The sequence below is a fragment of the Lissotriton helveticus genome, chromosome 4_1, assembly GCF_964261635.1.
Source record: "Lissotriton helveticus chromosome 4_1, aLisHel1.1, whole genome shotgun sequence".
Taxonomy (NCBI): domain Eukaryota; kingdom Metazoa; phylum Chordata; class Amphibia; order Caudata; family Salamandridae; genus Lissotriton; species Lissotriton helveticus.
The window spans coordinates 525,597,746-525,618,384 of NC_136063.1; positions in this window are offsets into that span (position 1 = coordinate 525,597,746).

Genomic DNA, 20,639 nt, shown 5'->3' on the forward strand with positions numbered 1-20,639 from the left:
TGTGGCTGTAGGGAAGGTGCGAGGGTACCCACCAGATGAGGCAAAGGGTGGTTCCTGCATGGGCGCTGCACGGGCCGCAAGCACCCGGCCCCAAAAATGGCAGCACTCAGTCTCGGTAGTCACCGCCGGGACCGGGGATGGCTCCAATTGTGGTGGACCACAGCTGGGGTGTCGGCGCTGTTAGTAGCGTCGCTCGACTGCCCCAAAGCTGCAGACCGGAGCGGCGAGTCACCTGGGGGAGTCGTCTCGGTCACCCCACTCTCCTCACCTCAAGCCGCTTCCCGGTCACGCTTGGCGCCGCACCTCTCCCCGCCGCTGCGTTCCAACAGCTCCGTGTGCGGCCCAGGGACTCCAGCTCTGTCCGCGTAGAAGTCTGGCAGGTCCGCAGAAGCCTCCACGGAGAAGCAGCGGGAGGCCTCGCGCTCAGCCGCGCGGGTCGGACCTGCCACTGCCCGTCAGGGAAGCCTCAGCACCGGCCGTATTGCTCCGCCCCTCGCGGCCTCGTTTTCGCGGCTTCGGCCGCCACAGGCCTCTGCGCGCCGCGGGGCTCTTGTCAGGATTCCGTCCGATCCCCGTAGCGCTGGTCTGCAACGCCGCCCCACCAAGATCCCTACTGGTCTGGCATCAGGTCTGGGCCCCCAGTGAAGCCTCTCGGGGCTCAAAAGGGTGCTTTAGAATCTATAAAGTGGCGGTCAGCGGCGGGAGCTCGACGAGACACGTCCGCTCACACCGCCATCTTTGCCACGCCCCCCTAATGGACTTTTCCTAGTGGACTCTAATCTGATCCTTTTTCCATGCTAAGAGATCTCAGAACTGCTTAAAATGTTACTTATATGCACTGATTTTGGGTCTTTAATATAATAGCAAATTATCTAAAATGTGTATAAGCCTTCTTTAAGTGTGGCTTGGATGTTTTTTCCACAGAAATTGTGCTTGCAAATATTTAATTTCTAATGCATGATGGAGGGAGTCATAGATCATTTTGAGAATATCATGTTATTTTGCTATTGTTCTGTGTAGCCACAGCATAGCTATCGGTATGTATGATTCTTGTTAGGTTGAACTTCTTTATGAGGTTTAGACATCCAGTTCCAATTCTTCATGTCTATAGCATGGTTCTGAGAGTAGGGTACTTAATCTTGTTTTTTTAAATAAAGTTTTAATAGGATACAGCAGCTTGTAGACAATACAGCATATGTATATGTCTCCCCTAAGGGAGACCCAACAACTTAACACCCACACAGCAGTTCTGAATTAGAATACGATAAAGTGACAAATACAAAAGAACAGATTTCTTCATTATTGGAGAGAACCCAAAATAGTAGCTCCAATACCCTCAATGGAGTCCTCTTCCATTCCTCTATAGGAGCACCACCCCAACCAGATTTTCTCCCATTTTTGTGGGCATCCTGTACCCAAATAGATTGTTTTTCATTTAACATGCAACAGTCCATATCTTGTTCCCATCTCGCCATTGGAGCTTCTCTTGCACCCCAAAAGTGTGTTACATTGCGTTTTGCCACTGATAGACCCAAGGAGCCATATTTTGTCATATGTCGACAGTGGGTCATCCCCCATTTGTGCAGGAGACATGTTTTATTTGAGTTCTGCACCTCCACCCCCTTAACCTCCCCGGTGAGTTTCTGTAGTGCCAACCAGTAGGTTTGTATCCCAGGGCAGGACCACAGGGTATGGAAGAATGTGTACCTCTCCCCACAGTCTCGAAGGCAGAGATCTGTAAGGCATCAGCCCACGTCTGATGGCAGTGTGGGAGTAGTATGAACGATGTAGGATAAACATTTGAATTAAGCAGAACCCCGCATTAATCACCACCTCCCGAAAAGTCCCCATGTTCTCCTCCCATTCGCCAGCCTCAAATTCCCCAATATTGGCATCCCATTTAGTCCTGGGTGGCTAGGATGTCAGGTGAATTATTGAATAGTTTCTTATATATGAGCAAAATTGTCTTTTTTACTGGTAATGGCTCCATAAGGACTCTACATTGTGGGTCGTCTCAGGTGGCAAACGCCCATTCATTAACCACCATCAGTTGTGTAACCCAATAGTATTTTCTAATATCTGGGAGACCAATCCCTCCATCATACTCTCATTGCATTAATTTAGGGAGGGCTATGCATTGTGGGCATGTATTACATAAAAGCTGAAAAAAGTTAATGGACGGGATCCCTGACTTTTAGTGGTTTGCCCCCATATCTCCAATCACACAGGAGAGCGGTCCGATGTCCTCCTAGCCAACTGACGTATATCAGCCACCTGAGGCTTATTGGTTGATTGGGTGAAGATATAACCCAGTCAAGAGAAACTGTGGTGGGCCCCAGAAAGGAAGGTATACTGGCACTCTTTGGGGTGGCCAAGATGCCAAATGTCTGCCAGTCCCATTGCTCCAACAAAGTTGACTAGTGTAGAGTCGGAGTGGATGGACCGGGCCTGAGAATATCTGTCCATATCTTCAGACAAAAAGGTATCAAAGTCCCCCCGTGACCAAAATCCCTTCAGGCATCTGCAGCAGGCATTCACCCAATCCTGGTAGTATAAGGCATTAGGCATTAGTGACGGGGCAGAACATACATCGAAACCAGGTTAATGGGGATTCGTCCCACATGCCCACTGGGCTACATGCTTACCTTGGGTATTGGTCCAGGTCCTGTGTGAGATACATGGGAACAAGGTCTCAATTAGAACTCCCCCTCTCTGGAGTCAGTCGTGTATCCTGTATGTTCAGTCAAAGTGTAGCCCCCTCTGGACATAGCTCTGTAGGAGGTAACAAGGAGGTGAGTCTCTTTTAGTAAAACTATGTCTGTGCTATGCTTTTTAATATATTGAAGGGCCATTCCCCTTTTTATCCTGTTGCCGAAAACACTTACATTTCACAAAAGGATTTTTAGTTGGGCAAGGGGGTCATGGAGCGTTTCTGTGCTCAACACATTGGGACATAGTATGTGTACCCAGAATGTTGATGGGTCCCTGGGAGATGCCACTGATCACTTGATTTTTGCTGCACTATAACTTAGAATGGAACCTCCCTTTGCCAACAATAACTTCCCCTGCTACCCTTTATAACCCTACATGGTGGGTTTAAAACTACCCACCCATCCCCAACTAGCAAGATGCCTGTTGCCTCTGAAAACAATATAGTTAACTTATACCTGGGGTTAAACCCTGCCATTGCAGCTCCCGCATCTACCTCCCCGACAGAGGTCCACATTGTGTGGTCCCCTATCCCTTCCCCTTACTTGTGTCAGAATGCGTTTGCCCACAGTTTCAGTCCATCGGGCCGGTCCTACTAGCTCGGTCAAAATCTAGGCCAAGCCTGGTATAGTTCATGAGCCATCTGTTTATATGTTTGGATCTGTCTAAATGTTCGCCCTACATGGGCAATCTCTATCGCTCCTCATTGACTGGTCGTTGGTCATCCCCTCCTTCTTATCCCATTGCTGTGGTCACATGGTGGCTCTTTTTCTGCTGCCAGATGCCAGATGCCAGTGCTCCAGCCATTCCCAGGACACCTCTGGGGACTCAAAGAAACATGTTTCCTCCTCAGCAACCAGTTAGAATTTGGCAGGGAAGAGCATCATATAATTAATGTTATGTTATTACTAGATTTGTAGAGCGTGCAGCTACTCAGGAAAGTATTCCGGAACTGAGAGAGAAAAAATACAAGAGGCCCAAGATGGAGTATCGGTCCCCGGGGCGGTCGGCGTTATACTGCTTGTTGGAACCGCCATGTTTTCAATTGTCTCCTGAAAGTCATTAAGCTCGTGGCCTGCCTCAGTAATAGAGGCAGCATGTTCCAGAATCTGGCCACTAGCACTTGGAATGAGCGACCGCCACGGCGGGCTCTGAGAGACCTAGGGATAACGATTAAGTGTTGGTGTGCTGATCTTAAGGATCTGCCAGGTCAGTAGTATGACACTCTTCTACGGATGTAGTGAGCCCCTATGCCATGTAGAGCTTTAAAGGCGAGGACATGTGCTTTGAAAGTATTCTGTATCAGACAGGCAGCCAATGTAGCATATTTAGGTGGTGGGAGATCCAGTCTCTAGGTCTGAGTCTCAGAGCTGCCCTAGCTATCGTTCTGCATGACTTGCAGTCTATTGAGCATAATCTCTGGAAGGCACAGATAGAGGACATTGGCATAATCCAATCTGGACGTGATGAGGGCCTGAACGACCGTATGTCTGTGCGAGGTCGTTAATAGAAAGAGAAAAAATGTCTCAGTTTTGGTGCTCATGTTTGAACTCCAAGAAGCACCAGTGTAGCTGCTGAACCCTGAGAGTAAATACAGGGCACAGGCTGACTGCTGCATCCTCATTTGTCAAGTCTGGTGTGTGCCTCGGTGCATGGAATGTTTAAATATCCTTGCAAGGATTGTACAAAGAGGCGCGCCCGGTCTGGGGGCAGTCCTGGGTACCCTATGTGCCAGTTCAACAGAGAACAATTTAGAGAAGCCTTTGGGCTGCAAAACTTTTATAATAAAGTTTTCCACAAAGAGGTCTTTGCATGGTTCTTTCACCCGCTCAGGTACCCCCACCAAATGGATGTTGTTAAGTCTGGAACTATCCTTCATTTCGTCCTGCTGTGCATGAATGGTTGAATTATTTTTCTGTAGGAAGGTGACCTGCTTCTTGAGCTGAATTGTGACATCAGAGATGCCCACTACAGTCTTTACTGTGTCACTGAGGTGGACTTTTGTTTATGATATTTGTCTGCATCAGCAACATCTCCGCCACCACTGACTCCAGTTTAAGCTCAAGAGTGCCCTTAATGTTTTTTATGGTGGCCATAACTTCTCAGAGAGACGGTTCTGGTTCATCCTCATCCTGGCTTTGTCACGTCTCACAAGAGAGGGCATTGCAATCCTTTTGGGCATTTGTGGGGACCTCATATCAATCCATTTTATTCTGTTGCATTTTCTTTGTGTCTTTGCCTCCCACCATTGCCTATGAGCACTCTCAAATTGCTGCTCTGTGTCCCAAAGAATCTCTCCTACACTCGACCACTCACCACCACCTTCCAGGCTGAAGAGCGAGGGGGCACTGAAGCTTGCCACTCCAGGGAGAGCTTCAAGCCTACCACTTGTCAGTGTGGACGTCTTGTGTCTTCCCAAAGGGGAGGACACAGGCTACTTGGACCAAGTGTCTACAGGTTCCCAGCTAATGATGGAGGGCTCTCCAGCTGGGGTGCTGGCACTTTTTCCACACTTTTGTGACCCACACAGCCGGTGTCTCTCCTCAGCAGGTCTCTCTCTTTAGGACCAGACTCTCCCCAATGCTGTTGTTGTCATCACCACTGCATCCCTTTGAATCTGGACAATGCCATGCTCCAAAAGTGACAGGCTGCACTCCCAGGCCAGAGGTGGGGGGAAGATGGGACATCCACCAAATCTTCCACCAGTCTCAGTCACCACCGACTGGACCCATCCCTCCCAGCCACTCACCTCTTGTACCAAGCTTTATTCATCACCATTTGGAGGGGCATCTCCGGGGTTCTCCACTTTGTTTTCCAGTGCATAGGCACTCTTGCTTGAGTCGGGTCCAGAACTCATTACCCCAGCAAGCCAGCATGAAGGGGAGTGACCCCCATGAAAGAGCACTCTCTCCGTAGGTAGCGCTGGGCAGCTCCACCCTCAGAGCATTGCAACGTGCCCTCAAGCACCAACCAGTGCTCCTCAGCTCCATGTTCTCCCATGGCCCCAGGCAGGCTCAGCTTCTAAGGATAGTCATCCTCTCCCCTCGACAGTCAGCTCTCACATCCACATTCAATGCAGCTCCGGGTCTGCCTCCAGGTAGGCTTTGTCACATGTACACGGCCCAGGCCACAATTGCTGTCACCAGAGGGGACTATATTATCGGCACTGCAGGGAGACAAAAACTCTCCCCGGCCCTCCATCCCTCCCAGGTCTTGGAAAGGTGCTTACAATCGGGACCAAGACGGATAATTACAGATTATAAAGGGGGAGGCAGTGCCTCTTTTAAACTTTGACTGCCATGTTGGGCTGCTGGCCTTTCCCGCTAGTGTATTTAAACTTGATCTCTAATCTGAGTTGGCTATCAATTATTGGTTCTCATTGGGTGGCCAACAGTTCGACACCTTAATTTCTCACCCCTCTAAGCGGCTAACAAGTTGTAGTCCAGTAGTAGCCCTTCCTTTTCCTCTTCATGTGTAAGTAGAGGCCGAAACAGACAGCAGCAGCAGTCTAGTCTGCTCTGCTGACATCATCACATCCCCTACAGGACGGGACAAATGGTAGCCGGAACAGCATTTGAGGATGAGAAATCAGAGATGGAAGAGGGGAAGCAGCATCAAGACGCAAACAAGGAGAGGGAGGAAGAAGACGGCGAGTCTTTACCACACACCGAGATGCCGGAAGAAGTGGATTAAAATAGGAAGGGGAGCAGTCTACAGGGAGCATGCTACATGAGTGGATGACACACTGCAGGGGAGAGTGGGGGAATTAGAAGGAGAAAAGCTCACCCACTGCCATTTTTGCTTTCACAGAGAATTGTTTCATGGGGACTCAACCTCTGTCCTGACAGCTAATTGTTCTCTTGTTGCTTTGAGTAATGATGGAAGCCTGTGAACCTGGGAGACACCAGTACATGGGAAACAAGAGCAGGGCTTGTAGGAACACAGAAGGGAGATGCCAGTGCATGGGGAACCATAAACCATAGCCCGATTTAAGGAGACTGTATTGGACAGACTATGATTGTATTATAATTGTTTTCTTTTTCTGTGTACCCACCCTAATAAAAGGAAAAAAAATAGTACTGAACAGGTTCACTGTCTCGAGCCTATCTACCCTCAGTCCGGGCCAGACTACACATGGCCCTTCAGAGGGCCCATGCCTCTGTGGGTGAAGTATAGAATCTGAATGGTGACTATGTTAGCGGAGTTGCTGTTGGGACCATAATGAAATGTCAGCTGCAACAATACTATGGGACATTCTAGACCTATTCTTGGCTAATAGAGATCCCCATGAGCCCAGGGATACAGACCTCTTGAACGAGAGTCCTCACAACCTTTAGATCTTTCCTAGACACATGGTGTTCCTAGTATATAGTTTTACTATTACTGGATGAATTGTAAAGAAGATTGATCAACACACACTGCCATCTTCAGCACACTTATGTCTCATCTACTTCTTTCTTGTCTTTCTTCTTAGGGTTAAATTGGATACAATTATTTCTAAAACTGATTCTCTTACAGCCATTCTACTTTGTTTCATGACAGACTTCATGGCTGTGCAGTACTATATGCAACTGGTGTACAAATAACTAAAAGATGTATGAACGTTTTTTCTCTTTTTAAAGGTAAATGTCCCTCTCATTGTGAAAATATAGAACAAAATCAGCCAGTGTAGGCTGTGTTTCCTTACATCTACTAGTAACCCAAAGAGACCACACTTTGGGCATAAAAAGACTTAATATTCCCTATCGCTAACCACACCTCTAGATCCTTGATCCAGCATTAACCTACTGTATGTCTGGAAAACAAAAAAGAAGTGATCTTTCAAGTCTGTATTTATAACACTCAGCATTTGCTGACCTAGGATAAGATCATTGTTGTTCATGGTTGATTGCAGAGATTAATTTGCAGTCCATTAAACTAATATGTAAACAAATTATACTATATTATCACTGATGAAATTATTTAAGGCTGTACAAGCGGAGGTGTAGTAGTCTCTCTATTCTCTTGGTTGTATCTCTAGGATGTCACTGCCATGGTGATGGAATGTGTATGTTTGACTACTGGGGGACAGTTACTGTGTTCCATAGAAGCTGTGGAGATGAACAGACATTAAACCTGGTGTTTCCACACTTACCTGCCTCAGTGTGATCACTACAAAATTGGCCATGAGTTGGTCTTTTCCTCTCTCTACCCACATGTGCTGCAGTTTTGATTGATATCCTCTTGTCTCATCGGTTCCCCGCTGTTCTCTTTGGGCTCATCATCCTAAAGTTTGCCACCCTTGGACTCCGATGCGGTGCTCAACTGTCTCTGCTATGCCACCCTTGGTGTCCTAAGCGGTGCCCCACTATCTCTGCTGTGCTGCCCTTCAGTGGACTACCTAAAGGGTCTTCTGGATATTCTTAATTTGGTTTCCTCGACTTGACCCAGCTGTTCGCTTGTTACCAGAACAATAGCATCCCGCTCTCGCACTGGTGGTCCAAACAGTGTGTTTATTATTTCAACTCCCTCCCTCTGTGAGTTTGCTGTGGGTGCACTCTGCCTGTTAGTCTCAGGTGGGTGCGTGTGCCTGCCTGTATCCTGCTGCTCTTCTGCCTGTTGTGGCATAGAGAGTTGCATTCAGCTACCCTGCCCATCTTGTTCACGCCATTCAGAAGTCTGCGTGTTGGGTCGGGTCATTCCTGGAGTTCTGCTGACGTGAGTCTCAAGTTACGCCTTCTGTGACGTTTTCAAATGATACGTGTTCGAGCTTTCACTGTTACTCTGGCTACACGCTCTAGTGGTCACAGCTCTGTTTTGTCTGGTTGCTGTGATACGTGTTCAAGTGCTCACCCTTGCCTTAGCTACAACCTCAAGTGGTTACGGCTCTTCTTCCTCATTCATGGCATTCCGTCATACGGAAGGTTACTGTCCTCAACCGACGCACTCAAGAGGTTTCCATGACAACTCTACGTCATCACGTTGTGGCAAGTACATTGTTTGAGTTGGATCGGTTTACAGCATGCCGGTTTAACTAAATTAAAGGGAAGATTTCCCCGAAGAATTGCTGCTTTGTAAAAATTCTTCGTACTAAGAGTGAATGTACTGAAATTCATCGCAGAGTATATCAGATTCTACGCTCCTTCAAGTCTGCAAGTGACGACTGTCTCATATTGGAGTACTTTAATTGCTTTCTCACTGAGGTGTTTTCGTGTCACGTAGCCATAGCTTTTATGTTCTTCTGCTTTCAGCGGGTCAGTGCTGAAGGTGTTTACACTGGCAAAGTGTGGTAATGCCTATATAATTCAGTGGTTGCTTTCTCTGTGCTGCTGTGTGCATTTTAACAGTTTTTTTTCTCAACAGGTGCCAGCTTTTAGTCTGAAGAGATTTTTTATTGTTCTCCACATTTCTGATATACATTTCAATTGTTTTTCTCTGTAAAATGCAACATGTTTAGCCTCCTCCTTTTTTACAGCTTCCAAGTGATTCACCAGTCAGGTGTAAGGTGTGGTATTGGGCATTTATTAAGTATTTAGGTGCCATGCGGGGGGGGACAAGGTTTAGTGCTGAACGTAAAAGATTTACTTTAGAGCACAATTTAGGTTTTGAGCGTCAAGCCGTTCTGGAGCATTTGCCGCCTCTTGATCTGGTGGAAGGAGAAGAGGAGTGAAATGAATTTGATCAAGCGATAAAAATGTTGGAGAAACAGTTTGACGTTGAAGGCAGTTTAGTTGTAGCTAGACCTATGTTTTTCACAAGAGAGCAAGACACTGATGAGAGTATTGTATCTTATGTTGCGGCTTAGTGTATTTTAGCCTCAAATTTTGAATTTGAACATTTTACTTCCCAGTTAATCAGGGATCAGATTGTTGATCACTGTAAAGACAAAGAAGTTCAAGAAAAAATTCTGACTCTAAAAAGCCCTCTCTACAAGAAACTATTACTATTGTATAACGTATTGAACTTTCGCAGAAGGCTTTAAGAGAACTTAAACCTGAGAAAAATGTTGTTAGTGTTATCAATGAGTGCAAAGATCAGAGCGCTAAGCGATAAGGGGAGAGAGACAAGTCATTTGTTGAACCTAAGAGTACTGGTCACCCGTTCAGACATGAAAAGAAAATTCTTCCAAACAAGAATGTGTGTGCTAAGCGTGGTTTTCCTTCCCTTTTTTTGAAGTCTCGGATTTGTCCGGCTAAGAATGCCTCATGCCAGAAGTGTGTCAAGCAAAGGCATTTGGCGAAAATGTGTGGTGTTCGAGGGAATGACAATATATTCTGAGGAGGATAAGAGTGGCTCGGTGAATGAAGTTGTGAGTTCCTTGACCGATGTCATTATGGTAGTCAAAGATGACTCTGAAGAGTGTGTCCATCCTGTGGTGGATCTTATTGTTGATGGCAAGTGTGTTTAACTTTTAGTGGATTCTGGTGCATGTATGGCGATGGTCACTGAAGAATTGTGTGAGAGTAAATGGGCGAACAAACTGCTCCAACCACCAGAAAGGAGTCCCGTTTCGTATGAAGGCAGGAAGATAGAATTGAGAGAGTTTTTTAGACTACTCTTATATTCAAGGATAGATCTATTTAGGGAAAGGTTTATGTTGCAAGAAAAGGTCTTAATATTTTGGGATGGTACCATCAGGGTCTGTTTGGTATGACTCTTAGGTCTGGGACGTCTGTACAAGTGTTGGTGGTGGATGATTCTGTATAGTTTATCAACTTGTTCTCACAAATTTGACAATGTGTTTGCTGATAATTTGATATGCAGCAAAGGGTTCAAACATTTAATGAAAGTAAAAGAACTTGCTGTGCCTATCAAGCACAAGCTTAGGAAGGTGCCATTTAGAAGATTTGACTGCCGAGCTGAAAAGGATGTGTGATTCCTGTGTTATTGAACCCATTGAGTCGTCTTTTTGGTTATCCCCATTGGTGGTTGCACACAAGAAGGATGGAAAATTGAGAGTTTGCATTGACTTGAGCAGTCTGAACAAAGAAATTTGGATTGACTCACACCCCCTTCCTCATATTGGCAACAAACCCTGCCCCGCTGAGAAATAAATAGTGTGACTTTCCCTTACAATTCAAACTTTTATGTGTAATATGTAACTAGGCCTTTGTATTTTGACATTGTTGAGAAGAGGGCGTCCTGTTTTACTGTCCTTCTTCTGCTCCCCTTTTGAAATATGATATCACGTGGTATTGAGTCAAATTAGTCAGGCCATCTTGGCCTAGACGTAGTTCGTAAGAGGCATATGTTGTCTAAAGAGAAAGATTTCTATTATGTTAAGAAATTCACCTGACCCTGCCATATCTATAATGGCCAATTCACGGTCTTTGATATATTGATTTGGATCCTGTGAATTGATTCTTTAAGTTGGTTCCCCTCACCTGGGCTTTTCCTAATGACACTTCTGAGTTACCACCTGGGTGAGTCTCAGTGTTATGGATCACGGGGAAAGTCGGATTCATGCGGACATCTTAGTGGGGTGAAAAATATAGCTGGGGCATTGCCTAAAGATCTATGAAAGGGTTTATTTACAATACTAAAAGATTAGCCAGCCTAGCCATTTGCATTGCAGTACTAGGTTTATCTACTGAGGGTTACTAACATAAATAATGTTGCTATTTGGCTTCCTGTTTCCTTCCCCTGGGCTCTACTAAGAAATGTATTAAAAGAGCACACAGGGGACCCAGTGGGTTGGTCCCAGATTCATAAGTTAAACAACGGCCATCTTGGAGAGATGCTGATATTAGTGTAAAGACCAATAAGTTGAAAAAACGACGGCAATGTGGGTAGATGGATCAATACCTCTGGAATACAGCTCAAAAGGAAAGGACTAGCTTTCACAACAGTGGCTTTTTGGGGAAGACACAGATTAGTTTATATTGTAGTGTTGGTCCATGTCAGATTTATATTGACTCCTCCAGGATTAGAAGTCGTAGTATTGACTAGAAAACCGATGTGAGAGAGATGTAAATTGGTAAATGTTTGTGGTATTGCTAATTGTATTGGGTGTATTCAGGGGTGTCATGATTATAGGATACTCTGGGTAATTTGTTTTTCAGCTTCTTCTGTTTCATTCATGCTATGGAATGTCATCATTCAATCCACGCAAGTGGGTTTTCAGATGAAAAATCCAGCTTTGGTCTCTGTTGAACTGTGGTCGTTGATCCCAAAGCTCATGAGCTTACAGACGGTCCACCTGATGTCATCTGGTGTATGGTTGACAGTGCGCAAATGCACAGACATATTAGTTGTCCCACATTTTAAGCACACGTTGCTGCAATGTTCCATTATTCTGGTCTTTATTGGTCTCATTATCATTCCCACATAATTTAGTACACAAGAGCAGGTTATTAAATATATACACTCCTGGTATTATTGCTGGTGTGTCTCTTCTGTATCCAAGTATGTGTCTGATATAGGTGGGTCTCCTCAGTGACTGTAGTGAATGTGCACACCATGCACATTCCACAAGGGTAGTGTCCCGTTACTGGTGGTAGGCCCCTGAGAGTACGTTGTTGTGTCCTGGGAGTCGCTTGGGGTCTGGGTGGACTAGGAGAACTTTGAGGCTACGTGTTCTTTTATAGGCAAATCTAGGACAGGGAATGTTGAGGGAGCATTTGCTGATGTAAAATAATTGTTGTACATGTTTAACTGCAAAGAATAATTAGCAGTACATTAAACTAATATATAAGCATATTGTACAATAATATTATTGGTGGAATTGTTAAAGGGCCGTATGTTTCACTTTTTTCAGAGAAATCCGACCTTGTCTATAGTGTGCTTGTGATGCTGCAAGGGTGCCCTTGAATGATCCTGCACTAATGAAGACAAACACTACATTTAAGGGGTCAGATATGCTACTATCTGTTTCGGGGATGTACTGTTTTTACCAAAACCCTTTTCTAACAGCAGACCTCTATTAGTTTAGTTCTGAACGATCCTGAGATAAAGCATATTACAGTGAAGCCACTGCGTAGCTCAAAATGAGTTCTATAGCATTTAACACTGTCAAATGTAAAGCAATAAACTCTGAATAATATAATATTCAAAGTTTAACATGCATGAAATTTGAATAAATTGAATATTAATATTTGATCGAACAAGAAAATATTAACATATGATTATAAGTGTTTAATTAATTGGTTATGAATAATAGAAATCCAATTTTGTACAGCACAGCTTTACAGTGATTATGTTGCTTGATTATGAGAAGAAATAAAACTGATTCGAGAATAAAATGCTATATGAGATGGATTAAATTGGTTTATTAAATACTCTATGAATAATGATGACAAAAGTAATGCTCAAAATGTATTGAGTAATGATTAAAACATAGTGAATGATATAATACTATTTTAGTCTCCAACAGCTCGACGTAGCTTAGTTCTGCTTCAGGCTTATGGTCTTCATTAGCATCACTAGCACTTTCATCTGGCAAATAGCAGTATACTTTGGTGGTTTTTGAAACAGCTGGATTTACAGAGGGCATTTGAAGCTTTCAAAATCTAAAGCACCAGGAAAGACAATGTAGATACATTGTCCATAACTCTCACCAGACAGTCATAGGAATTTCTAGATATTCAGGGGTATATGTATTTGTTCCACAGTTACTCAGTGGGAGATGTGGCCATTTATAAATGGCACAGACTTAACTTAGAACAATTTTCAGCATGTGATCGTTCTGAGGGGGATAGGTTGGTTTGGAGAGGGGGCAGAACCATGGAGAGGTCAGTTTTGGACCCCATGCACTGCCCAAAAAGTTGAGCCTATCCTCCCCAACAGAAAGAACAAAGTAATTTGCCATAATTTCCCATTTTCTCAGGAGGGTTTAATTGGAGATCAGCTGTGAAAAGCATTCATGTCTGAGATAGGAACATATCATGTGAAAGGGTTTACACTCATTGTGTGATAAATGCTCTTTACGGTTCTTCTTGTGATGAGTAGAGAAACGGTGTGTGACACTGATCCGTTTAGTGTTACTGGGTTCCTCTAGCACTGAGACATAATTCTAACTGATTAGTTAAACCATAAAGGAAGTTTTCCATAAAATCAGATGATGCCCCTCACCCACCCAAATGCATGATTCTACATCACGCCCTTCCTCACCATGTATCCTGAGTAAAGAACGTGGTAAAGCCTTCCTTCTTGATGTTTGGCAGTAGTTTCTAAGCTCATATTTAACATAACAGTAGTCCGAGTTCTTTGTTGTGAATTATTTCCCATAATTCACACTGTTGAATTCATTTGCAAGATATTTAGCTTCATTAAGCAAATAAAAAAGGTCAATGGATGGTTAACCCACCATTTCGTATTTCTTTCAGTGCTGGTAAACAAAGAAAACTTTAACAATGATGGTGCTGCTGTCTGAGCATTAATGTCTTTAAAGCAACAGTGGTCCTTAACGTATCATGTATTAGCAGAAAAAATATTTATAGACAACAATGTGTGCCATAAGCATGAAAGTGTCCAGCCAGGCACCAATTTAATCAATGTAAGAAGAATTCAAAAGGAATTAAGTGCACAAATATACAGTGGGATACAGTCCTGTATCCAGTACATATAAAACATCAACATATATGACATGAACAGAAAATAATGGAAAGGGGGCGGGGTATTTTCAGGCAAATAATGGAGAGGGGACGCTGGTAAACAAAAATTAAAGGTGAACCTAGCTGTCCACATATAGTCAACACTAATTTGGTAACACAATGGAGAACCTGGTGTGTAACTATTTAAACTGTCGACGGCGTTTCGATCCTATAAAACTATTACAAGGATCATCATCAGGACTGAATTATTTACATTGCGTGTACTGAAAGCATACAAGCCTGTTGAAAGATAGGGGGAAAATAGGGGAAAAAAGGCAAGAACTGTAGTTTAGTAACCATTGCTGGCCTCTTTAACGGGTCAAGAAGAATCTGAAATTACAGTAACTAACATCCTGGATCAGTTCGAACCTACTACCCTGAAAGAAGTCTCTAATTTACTATCGCTATAAAAATCAGGCTCTCCTGGCGACTTGTGCCCTCCCAAAATTATGGCCCTTACATCTCCTATCTGTGCCCCAGAAATCCTTAAAATTTTTCATAGTTCGATCCAGTCGGGTATTATTCCCACAGATTGGAAAGAGGCATATGTTAGGCCAATATTGAAAAAACCTACAGCGGACCCCCGAACGCTTAACAATTATCGACCTATCTCCCTTTTACCTCTGCTAGCCAAACAATTAGAAACCATCATAAATAGGCAATTGAGCGCATTTCTAGACTCTAACAACATTTTAGATCCATCACAGTCGGGATTCCGGCCATGCTTCAGCACTGAGACTGCCATTCTTGCGGTAACTGACTCGTTGAGGCAGATACTAGATGCTTGGGGATCCACGGTTTTGATTTTGTTAGATCTCTCTGCAGCATTTGATACCATCTTTCATTAAATGCTTGCGGAGAGACTACACTCATGTGGCATCCGAGGATCTGCCCTGAAATGGCTCAATAACTTTCTGACCGACAGATGGCAGAGGATTATGCTAGGTCCATATCTTTCACAGAAAACCTGCTTGGACAAGGGTGTCCCTCAGGGATCTTGCCTTAGTCTGACATTATTTAATGTCTATATGGCACCCTTAGCAAAAATTATCGAACCATTCGGATTCGATATAATATCCTACACGGATGATACACAGTTGATGTTTTCACAGGGTACCGACCTCGAGGATGAGAAACACCGTTTTGCCGCAGGCATGCTTGCAGTAGCAAACTGGAAGACTGAGAATTGCCTCCAATTGAATCCGGGCAAAATGGAAATTATGCTTCTGGGCAAAGCCTCGATGATTTGGACATCTGATTGGTGACCAGATAAGCTGGGTACGGCTCCTAGCCCGACCCAAGCTGTAAATAATCTTGGAATAAAATTGGACCCTACACTGTCTATGAAGGAACATGTGGCAGCTACATCGAGCTCCTGCTATTACAGTTTACGCCTCCTGCGTAGGATACTCCCCTATCTGTCAACCGACTATCGGAGAACCTTGGTGCAAGCCATGGTGATGAGTCGCCTTGATTATGGCAATGCACTGCTGGCCGAAGTAGGAGATGTATTGCTTGCTAAATTGCAAGTAATCCAACATACCGCAGCTAGGATGATTCTAAATCGCCCCTCAGGCACTCCTTCCGCTCCTCTGCTGAGACAGCTTCCCTGGCTGCCGATTAAGAAGCGATCCTTCTTCAAGATCTGCTGCCTCACCTTCAATGCTGTGAATGGCAGAGGCCCTCTGTATCTGCAGAAGAATTGCTTGAAGCTAGTCTCACACTGTAATTTGAGATCCAATTCCTTGGCCCTCTTAGAAGTTCCTCGTATCCGTCTTACCCGCACTGGTGGGAGATCCTTTTCGTACTTCTCCCCGCGGTATTGGAACAAGCTCCCTGTTGCACTACGTAAATGTCCTATGTATGCCATCTTCAGAAAACTTTCCTGTTTTAAGCACCTTAACGTACCGGTTGTTTCTTCCCACTTCGCTAGGTTAGCGCCAAGATGCCTCCTGGTGAGTCGCGCGTTCTATAAGCTCAACTAACATAACATAAAATAACATTGCTAATGGAAACAAGAAGACTGCGTAGTTACAGCCATTCTGACCAAGCTAAATTGTGGAACCTTTCTCACGTGAGAAGAACAGTGAAAGGTGTGGACGAAATAGTAATGACTGGGTCAATGCTTGCCGTGGTGTAAATGGTGAAATAATGTGCCTAATGAAGTGAGTCAGTACTGGATCCGATAACCGTGTGTAGGTGAACATTCATGCGTAGGTCTTATATTCTATGGGGGTGGATGGGGCGCACGAGTGTCGAAACCACCTTATGATTAAGCATGAGCGCAAAATCCGCTCCGATCGTGGATTTTGCGGATTTTCGGTAAATCCGCGATCCGCGAACTCTCGCGAATTTACCGAGAATCCGCAATCCGCAATCGGAGCGGATTTTGTGGTCAAAAGTTCAAACCTAAATAATTTACGATGGCGCCGGCAAGCTGCCAGCGCCATCCTCAAATGGTTACTTAATTAGCTTCGACAGGAAGCTCTAACAGATAAGATAAAGCAGGGGCTCGAGCGCCTGCTTTATTTTATCAGTTGGAGCTTCCTGTTGAAGCTAATTAAGTAACTTTTGCAGGATGGCGCTGGCAGCTTGCCGGCGCCATCGTAAATTAGTTACATGGTGTGTCTTTCTTCGTGAATAAATATGTGCCCTAGTTGAAGCTTAAATTCAGTGACTCATTCATCAGCCCAAAAATAATCACGTTGCTTTCACGTGCGCAATCCCCGTGCTGTTCCTGTGACCAGGGGCTTCTGTCTCTTAATCTGCTGCTCTGATCGGTCTCTGACCTTTTGTATTCACACAAGGGGCATGTGCGCTCGCATGGAAGCCCCGTCCGTTTGGCCCCGCCCACACACTCGAGGTGTGCACCCACCCGTCTTCCCGCCATTTACCCACTATGATGGACATTTCACTCAAGGGACCCCCCCTGCGCACTTCGGCGCGATTGCATAGTAACACACACTTGGTCGCTGGAACTAGTTGAAGCGCAAATGCAGTGACTCATTCATCAGCCCAAAAAAATGTTGAGCGTTGGGAGGCTGGGCAGATGTGCCTTCTTCCCAAATATACCATCGGAAATCCGCTGTGATGCTGCCCAGAGGCATTTGCATCTTTGGCTTTCACGTGCGCAATCCCCGTGCTGTGACCAGGGGCGTCTGTCTCTTAATCTGCTGCTCTGATCGGTCTCTGACCTTTTGTATTCACACAAGGGGCATGTGCGCTCGCATGGAAGCCCCGTCCGTTTGGCCCCGCCCACACACTCGAGGAAGCCCCGCCCCCAAATCTGCCAATCCGCAAAATCCGCGGATTTTGCGGATCCACGATACGTGAATCCGCAAATTCGTGAATCGTGGATCCGCAAAATCCGCCCATGCTTACTTATGATCAAGGTACATTGAGGGCGTAGGTCTCATAGCCTATGGGGCGCACGGGTACAACCATAAGGGGCCAATCTCACCTTCTAGTTAAGGTAGATTGAATTTAGACGGTGAGGCACATGTCAGATAAGCGGTGGGGCGCAAGGCATCCAAGGTGCGCCGCTGTGCTACAATGTTCACTCATGGAATGGTCACAGTGAACCTTCCGGGAAGTTCTGTTGGCGAAGGGCATAGTTAGAGACAATGGTGAATGAGCTAAAAGGCGAGGTGCTCAAATTACGCGATGTGCGTTATTACCTGGACCGCGATGAACCCAATGTGGCCGCGGGAGCGGTGTCCTCGGCGGCGTTTTTTGGTGAGCAGTATAACGGTGCGGTAAAATTATGGCACTGGGGGTTGCCGCGGGAATTGGTCCGTGCAGCAAATAAGGTTACCTGCGGGAAGGATAATTAACAATAAGGACTGGGTATTTAGAACACCCGGTAAGGCAGGGGGCCTCAGGACAGCTGGCTTACCTCGCGTTGGCTCCGTCAATGGCAATCGAGAGAGGACGTGTCAACAGGCTTAAGTAGTGGGCGGATGGATGCGGCCATCTTGGGTGAGGGGAGGTGTTCTGAGGGTTGAAATGTGTTTAAGTGCAAGGACGTGAGTAAGAGGACTGGCAATTCAGTACCTAGGTTACTAGGTAGGGGGCAAGAAGGACTTAATGTTGACCTAAAGTGCAAGGTTAAGTGAGTGAGGTAGAGTGTGATGTGGTATGTACAAGACGGTAAAAATAACCATGTGGACCAGCAATTGATATCTTGCACATTACTGGAGTCTTAATTAAAAACATATACAATTACAATTGGTTAACATGTGGAACAGGCTTGATTCATTTAGACTCATTAAGTATTTTACAGGAGTGATGTCCAGTCTTCATTCCTGTTTAATCCAGTCCTTATACTGTCCAATAGGATAATCATTCTCAGTTCCTCTTTATTGAGTAGTTGGGCCATGTCACCTCCGCGTGGGGGTAGTTTCAAGCCTTTCAGGACAGTCCATTTGATGTCATTTTCAGTGTGCCCTTTTTCCATGAAATGCTCAACCAGGGGGGCGTCCGGGGTCTTGCAACGGACTCTGCTCCGATGTTGTCCAATCCTAGTTTTGATTTTCTGTTTGGTCTGAACAATGTAGTTTTTGGAGCATGGGCATTGAATTAAATAAATGACATCACTTGTATTGCAGTTAGTGAATGAATGACAATCTATTTTTACACTGTTGAAAATGAAGGATTTGCCTTCCAAAGCATATTCACATACATTACAGGCACCGCATTTGGCGTGTCCTACCAAGGGGGTCTGATTCCAGTGTGCATCCAATGTGTGGTGCTGCATGGGGCTAGGCAGTGCAGCTCTTACTAAATGGCCCTTAAGGTTAGAGCTATTGCGAAATGCAAAAATTGGGCATTCCAGTTTTAGTGTCCCTGCGTTGAGTAAGGGCCAATGCTTAAATATTGATTTTCTCAGGGCATTAGCAGCCGGCGAGAAGGTAGTGACACAGGCAAGTTTAGTGTTCTCTTATTTTGGTTTGGGGCTAAGTAAGGCCTCTATTGGGCAGTACCAGGCTCATTTAGCTGCATTTTGAACCAACCTCTTTGGGTACCCCCTGTCCCTCAATTTGTTGGACAGTGTGGTCGCTTCCCTGAAGTAATCTTCCTTGACAGAAATTGGGTATACGGTAAGGAGTCCCTAAGTGCCCTGGGGTGGTTGCTTGTATAGCTAAACAATGTATTGCGTTCTGTTGGTTTTCGGTACAATTTCGTATGTAGACTGCCGTCAGAATGATAAATAGTCAAGTCTAGAAAGGATATGAATGATTTGTGAGCTGTGCTAGTGAATGTGAGTCCTGTGCAATTATTGTTAAGCCAATGTATGAACCGATGTAAAGTATCAAGATTGTTCTGCCAAATGAGAAAAACGTTGTCTATATATTGTCTCCAGATGGTAATTGCAGACGAGAAAGGGTTGGTGGGAGACAGTATGGTGTGTGTTTCTAAGTAATCCATAAAAAGTATGGCCAAATTGGGGGCAAAAATAGCCCCCATGGAAGTACAATTAACCTGCTGGTAGTATTGTTGTTCAAAGGCAAAAAAGTTCTTAGTCAGGCATAATTCCAATAATTGGAAAATGAAGATTGAGGGTACTCGGCGTGGTCGTGGTCTCGATTCAAGTATGTTTTGTATGAAAAGTAAGGCACTGGTTTGGGGAATGTTCGTGTATAACGATTCTACATCTAATGTACAAAGTAGATCTGTGTCTTGAGCAAACGGATAATCTCAATGAGGTTGACCATAGCCATGCTATCTCTCACATAGTATTGGGTGATTGGCACAAAATCCTTAATGAAAAAGTTAACGTAGTGTCCGAGAGGTTCAAGAATTGACCCACAACCCGAAACTATGGGTCTCCCTGATGGGTTTGTGGCATTTTTATGCACCTTGGGAAAGGTGTAAATTCCGGGGTGCGAGGTGCCTTGTAAATTACCGGGGTGCGAGGTGCCTTAACATTAAGGAGTAGACATTCTTTTTGGTTAATGAAACCTATTTCTAAGGCCTCTGTTGTTATTTTCGAGATGAGTGCTTGTACCTCCTTAGTGGGATTTGTGGGGAGTCTCATGTAGTGGTCAGTATTAGAGAGCTGTCTAAGGATTTCAGAGGTGTATGTGTCTCTGTCTTGAAGAACAATGCCTCCCCCCTTGTCCGCACTTTTGGTGATTAGTGTTTCAGTGGATTTAAGTGACCTGATAGCTTTCTTTTCCTCAAGGGGTAAGTTATAAGGAATCTATTTTTTGGTTTCCTTGAGTGCTGAGAGATCCTTAGCGACCATTTTCTCAACTGTAATAACCTCAGGCGGGACCATGCCCGCTGTGGGAGAGAAGGTGGATGGTGGCCTAAAAGGGGTATTCGATATGGTCATGGGCGAGGGATTAAGTTGGAAAA